General features: G+C 42.2%; 1 protein-coding gene across 1 annotated transcript in view; it reads right to left on the bottom strand.

Annotated features, from left to right (window-relative positions):
- MRAP2 (melanocortin 2 receptor accessory protein 2) overlaps positions 1–7,070 on the bottom strand; it is a gene marked incomplete at its 3' end in the record, with an annotated part of 38,498 nt that extends 31,428 nt beyond the window's left edge. Inside the window, exon 1 of the mRNA XM_011364916.2 lies at positions 6,996–7,070. The remainder of the gene's footprint in view (positions 1–6,995) is intronic.
- Between the last annotated feature and the right edge of the window lie 8 nt (positions 7,071–7,078).

Consider the following 7,078-nt stretch of genomic DNA (forward strand, 5'->3'; position numbering starts at 1 on the left):
TAATGAGAAAATAATTTTCTGTTGCTTAAGCCACTCAATCTTTGGTATTTTATTATGGAAGTACTGCAAAACTAATATAGTTGCTGAGATTAATTTTTAAAAAATGATGTTCTGTTTGATTAATGATATAAATTGTCTTAGAAAGTCCATTAAAAATGATTTACTTTATACCAATCATTATTACTGTAACTAAACAACAATTATATTTTTGTAACAAAAACCATTTTCAAAATGCCATTAATCTATCCCAGTATATGCCACCTTCAACAAATACATTTATTACATTCTCATCAACATGTCCTTCAAGGAGAAAGAGCACTAATTTTGAACATGCTAAAATTAGTATGCGTCTATTCAGCCCAACAAAAATATTCTAAACACTATGAGCTTGACTATGAAAGATTTAGTAGAGGTTGAAATGTCAAGGCCTATAACCTTGAAGAATTCAGGCTCATATTTAGAACCATCCTGTCTTTACCCCCTTGAAATTCATCCTCTCAAATACATACACGCACAAGTTAAGGAGCCACACAAAAACCTGACCACACAAACGGACAACGGGTACAAAGGCTCATTGAGAAAAGGAGGGCTCGTTATGGCACAGGAAGCTGGGAGGGACCCTCAAAGATGGTCCCCTGAGTCCTTATGCACTCTAGTAGCACCTGCCAGCCTGGACTGCCATTGCCCGCCTCTCCAGGGTCCCATCTCTCTGAAGGTAGGGCTCAGTTCCCACTTCCTCCCACAGAGACCTGTCCAATTACTGGGCCCACAGGACTCTCTCCTTCCCTCAAATTCCATCGCGTGGATGACTTGAATCTCTCACTGTAATAAGAAGCGAGTATAAATCAGACTCCCTGAGGATCAGACTTGGCCTCTCACTCAAACTTCCCACGAATTTACATAGCTGCTTTATAAAACATCAAGGCCAGGTGAATTAGCATTTTAATGGTACGAGGGAAACCACCACCCTTTCCATTTTAATTAGTGGAATTTTTTGAAGCACGTGGGACAGTAAGACACAGGAGAGTGAGATCCGAGGTCTCCTGATTTGAGGATGATTTGGCAAACAAGCCTACTTTGTAGTTTTGCTCATGGTATCTGTCTCCAAGCAGCACACACTGTTCTTTATAGCCCTGAGTGAAATCATTCTTTTGACAACCAAAAAAAAAAAAAGAAAGAAAGAAAGAAAGAAAAGGAGAGAAACTGGGTATTTCCATCTCTACTCCACAGAAAAAGAAATTTAAACCAGTGCAGTGGTTTATTTAAGAGGTAGAAACAGAGCAGCAAGAAAGAGACATTTTCTAATGATCATTTTATCCTCCTGGGTCTGGGATTCTTCAACTAGGAGGTGTGTCTTTTCCAGTTTCTCCACCTAACTCACCCACTGCCACCTTAGTACAAGCCCCGATTACAAGAAAACCAGAGCAAATGCTGTCAGGCTCCAGGCACCCTGGAGCCCCCTCAACTTGCACAGAAGGGTCCAGCCAGAAGAGAGCCAAAGAGGGCCTGGTAAAGTAAGGGGCAGAAAGCAAATTCCCCATCTGCTTGCCTGAGTCACAGAATGCCAAATAAACCTCAGAGCCTCAGGTATACCTGGTACTCTTGGAGCATCAATTTTAAGAGAAGACTTGGAGAGTTACTTTTGTATTAAACAAGTACAGATAATGTTACAGAGCGAACTGCAAATATCAAGTGAATGTTCAAGATAAACACACACTTGCTTCTGGAAGCTTTGGCCACTGCTTTCGACTCCCAGAAATATGGGTTAACTCTCTTCTCCTGTTGAGGTAATTTAGTGGAAACTTTAAAAAAAAAAAACTTTGGTAGGAATATATATAGGCTTACATGATATAGTTTCCAGATCTTTATCTTAAATGTTTCTTTTTATTCTTTTTTTACACAAGACAGAATTATACTTTCTGGGAAAATCTATACAAAGATGTACAGAAAGACAGGTGATGTTTACAACCACATATCTTCCCTCATCTCCTAATTTTTCTTCCCTCATCAACCAGGCAACTTCAGAGCTAACCTGTCAGAAACCGCTCCCTCGGCCTGCTCCGCCTTTGCTTTTGATTGTTGCTTTTTCTGTTACCAAGGACATGCACGGGAAAAACAAATGCACCTTTGAGGAGAATAATTATTTGAAGCTGGTAAGTTATTTTTACTTTTAGCATTATGAAACTTAGCAATGTTCTCTAGTCAGGCAAATATTGCATAAATCTTAGTAACACAAACACAAGCAACAATTAAACTCAGACTTTAACATTCCTAATTTTAGCATCATAGATTCTCAGTTTCTGCTTTTTTACTTCACATCTCAGCAGCATCATAATGAAGAATCACGTTCGCAAAAAAGGAAAAGCAAAAATGCATACTTCCCTCTTTCCAACAGGATTAAGCACTTCTCGTACTCCAGTCATGAAAAAAAAATCACTTTGCACCCCGAAATAAACCAGAAATAACATGATCATCCTGTCTTAAAGCTGGTCTCCAAAATAATAAAACCTTGAACATGTCCCATAAGCTTGATTCCCTACCAAAAAAATAATTTTTTCCCTGATGGTTTGCTATGGGAATGTCTGAAGATATGTCGTGACTTTGGGAAAATATGATAATCATGTAAAAAAGTTTTCAACCATGAACAACAGATTAATGTACACTTGAGAACCCTGGTAATTTTATGGGTTATTTTCTTTCCAGCGTTTATTGTGTTTTCATATGATGAGCCAGTTTTCTGAAGCCTGACTCTCTGCACTCCCAGCAAGTAAATATTTCCTTCCCTTTTCTCAATACTCCTACCTCTAATTCTTCCATTGTCTGAAGTTTATGTAATATCAAGCAAACAGACTGCTACTCTTTACTATTTCAACCAAATCATATATAAGCCATATGCTGAACTGGCAGAACTTATGGGACCTGATCAAACAATTTTAATTTTCTCTTCCACTGCCTCTTAAAAGGCATTCAGCAGATTCATCCTCTCTGCCTCAGATAAACATGTGAGCGGTCCCAGACTTTTCTGCTTAGACAACCACTTCTAAGTCTCAGAAGAATGAACACGTGCAGTCTTGAAACAAAAGAAACTCCAGCCTGGTTATAACACTATATCTCCTGCCCTAAGCTGTCTAGGTCCTGCTGCATGCTGGTCTCCTACAGGGACTGGGGGGCGATTGACCTCTTTTCTCTTTCTCCAGCTTATGCTCAACTGTTGAACAGTTTCTCCCTCCTCCAAGATCAAAGCAAGAAGACAGGACTGTCTTAATTATCTTTAAAAACTCTGTATGGGTGCTTCACTGATATTCCTTTTCCTTCAACTGACTGTTCACTCCTACATTAGCCTCTGGATTTCTGGAAACTCTAGCTGCTGCTGTGCTCTCACTATTGGGCTAAATTTAGAGTGGCCTGGGTCAGCCCTGTTGCCCACAAGGGCCCCATCTAGTCCTCAGGACATCTTCAGCCATCTTTTACCCTGACAAACTCTGGGAAAGTGGGTGATCCTGTAGTCCCAATGCAGGAAATACATGTATAGCTCAACTAGTAGTCCCACAAAAGGCCCCCCAAACTAGGTTTGGGACAAAGGAAATGAAAATAGATCCCTTCAAAGAAATCTCTTTAACAAAGTCTCCACTCTCAATCTTTACATTCTTAAAGTGACCAGTGTTTCGTGAGTTACGGAAAAGTCCTCAAACATCTACATCGAATTTTCTTCTTCATGGTCAGTCTGGCACTTTTCTATGGAATTTCACATAAGAATGTTTGTCTCAGTCAAAACTTTGATTTAATACCCTGTTTTATACACACACATAAGTGTTTAGGATACACTTTTAATTTCCAGTTATTTTTTAAAGTTCATTTTACTCTTAAATATCTAATAAAATTAAGGAATTTGAACACTGAAAGGCGGCATTCAGACACACAAAATTCAACACCCCTCTCACCCAGCATAGGATCTCCTCATTCCTGACAGAAGACCACCCAGCTTTGGTGTGATCTTCCTATGAGACCAAGCCTACTTCCCTTCTTCAGATATCTGAGGACTGACATCATAGCTGGCCAAGGCTCCTTTTTACCAAGTTAAATGCTTCCCGTTCCTTATTCAGACCCTTGTCATCCAGGTCGCCTTCCTCAGGATATCTTGAAGTTGGTCTCTGTCTTCTACAAAGGGGCAACCCAAAATGAGACACTGAGTGGACGTGGGCTCCTTTGACCCAAATGCCAAAGTAGTGAAGGGCTCAAGTTGTATTCGTAGCACTACTGCTTATTGGTTATGTAATCTTAGGAAAATTACTTAATCCCTCTGTGCCTCAGCCTTTTCATCTGAGAAATGGGAATGGTGCTAATTACATTCACTACTCATGGGGTTATTACAGGGACTGAGATCAAATTGTGAAACAAGCATAACCGTGCCTGGCACATAATAAGCTCCATACAAATATCTATTTAAAAATGCCTGTCCTAATCAATATAACCCAAGTTTGCTATGGAACAGCAACTTCGCACTGTGGTTCCGTGAAAACTTGGTGTGCCATTGAAACTCCCATGTTTTTTTCTCTCACATAAAGTGCTGCTCAGAGGGGCCACTCCATCCTTTACTTTTTAAATTTACTCTTTGAACCTAAATGCAGATCTAGACCTTCAACCCCACTATGAGCTCAACATTCTAATATTAGTATCTCTTGTCCATATAAAAATGGGTCTCATAGAGTATCCTCCCAGGATTGTAGTTGCTACCTCTCTGAAGAGCTTTGGTTTATGTCTACTTTTCAATCCCATCTTATCCTTGGGAACAGTATAAGACTTTGTCAAATGCCTCTGCAAAGGTAGGACAAGCTTTAGATTATCCATGATGGAGAAGGGTGTCAGTGACTGAATTCTTTGTAGGTCCCTAACTTTGGGAACCACCATTTGTGAAATGTAAATAACAACAGCTATCTAGCTGTGAGGACCAATGGGGACTATACATTAGAAAAAACTAACCAAGATGCTATCAAACCAAGACATTAAAAGGTCAACGATAAAGGATTTGGAGATGAATTCTGATAGCAAAATACCTCAACATCTGGGGGCCTAGGAAAACGGGGAGGAGGAGGCTATATTTTCCAGAAGGTGCTGATGAAATAATCTGCAAGGAAAAAGTGATGCCTACTCTGAGCAGAGTGGGGTTAGCCTGAAAGAACAAATGAAGGCAGCCAGGGATAGGTAGGCATGCCCAAGCAGAAGCAGCAGGATAAACAATGCAAAACAACACACACACACACACACACACACACACACACACACACACACACACACACACACACACACACACACACACACACACACACACTCAGTTCACAAAACAATACTTAGCCTGGCACAGACAATGAACTCAGATGTCTTCTCTTCCCTTCTACTGATTCTATGTTTTAAAAGTGCTGATGTAATTCACTACACTGATATCATCACCTTCCTGAATCATAACACACATTGGAAAAATAATAGATTTGGCATGCCCCAATCTACAGACCAGTAGTTTGCTAGAAAAGAGAAATAAGTTAGTTTGGCATAAATTGTCTTCAGAAATTCCTTCTAAGGTGATCTCTAGCTATCTTTAATAATTTATTTTGGAATGCTGCCAGGATTTAATGTTTCCCTCTTTTGAAAAGTCTCCTGGCTCTACTCTCATCTCTCAAGCCTGCTCAAAGGTTACTGCGAACACTTTCATGCTCTAGATGTCTATTATTTGGGCCTTGAACAACTCAGACCACTTCTAGTCTTCAAGACCCTTTTAAAGAGGTTTGGCTGGCCTTCCCATTTTGAAAAGAAAGAAGTAGACTTGGGAGCGACTTTGTCTTCTGTCACCTGTTAGTATCACCTCATCTTCTGTAAACCTTGAATTATCTTGCTGACCAGAACAAAACTCCCCTGTTGTGGGCACTCCAGCTCATGGTGGCCTCTTGCCTTCTGGACCTTACCTTGCAGGCCCAGACCACCTTCCTGCTTTCCCGGTGATGTGCCCTGTGTGACCTAAGGGACACTAGACTCACTGTTCTGGTTTCCAGACCCCTGCTCGCCACTATTAACTGGGGGATTCAGCTGGAAATTTTATTTAATATCTCGACCTAATTTTCTTCACGTATAAATTGGAAATACTGCTGCTTGCCTTTGCGATTTTCTAAAGAATTTATTTATGGGTGTTCCCTTCTATTCCCTGGAATAGCACAGACACTTCCTCCAAGCTCCCTTTGCTTTCAGAAGACCACGGAGTGTTATATTGTCGTCAGATTAAATCCAGGATAATAACAGATTCCTCGATTCATCTAAACTGCTGCGGAAACCACAAAAACCTCAAAACAAGTCTCTAATGAGGCGATTCTTTGTCTTCCTTAACTAATTACAAGGAAAGGATGAAAAAGGGAGAAAAACAAACCCAATATTTCCCTCTAATCAGTAAAACGAACGGGACGCAGGCTCCCCAGTACAAACAAAATGAATACACTGTCAAGCAGGGTTCATCCTGAGAACCCTACCCACTGCAGGGACACGCACCCCGGATCAGAGAACAGAGCGTTCATTTCGCCTTGACCCGCAGGGACCCCGCACTGAAAGGGTTTCTCAGTTGCAGGACACAAAGGGGCAAGCGGGCAGGGCATGGAAAGTTTTCTTACCTTCAGGTGTGACCCGACCCTCCTCAGCAGAGAGGAGGAAACCCACCCAAGCCCCTAGCGCCCCTGTCTCCAGTCTTCTGCAACGCCCGCCGACGGGAAACACATCGCCTGGCTCAGAGAAAGGTTTTAAACTTGGCTGCTCTCCACGGGGACCCCACTCTTCCCCTGGGCACCCTCAAACCCTCTCTTCATCCCACTCCCATCCTCCCCACCCCGCCCCCCCCAAAAAATCCCAAACTAAAACCACCCCGAACCTGATCGAGCCCGACTGCCTTCGGCGAGACCTCACGCACCCTGCGCCCTAGCTTTGCGCGTCCCTGGGCGCCCCCTCCCGCTCGCGGTTACCGGCTGGTCCGCCCCGGCCCACGGGCGCCGCTGCTCTGAGCACCGTCCGGCGCTGCCTCCTCTGGTAGCCCAGGTCTGGGCTA

This window comes from Pteropus vampyrus, unplaced genomic scaffold (genome assembly GCF_000151845.1).
Source record: "Pteropus vampyrus isolate Shadow unplaced genomic scaffold, Pvam_2.0 Scaffold102, whole genome shotgun sequence".
Taxonomy (NCBI): domain Eukaryota; kingdom Metazoa; phylum Chordata; class Mammalia; order Chiroptera; family Pteropodidae; genus Pteropus; species Pteropus vampyrus.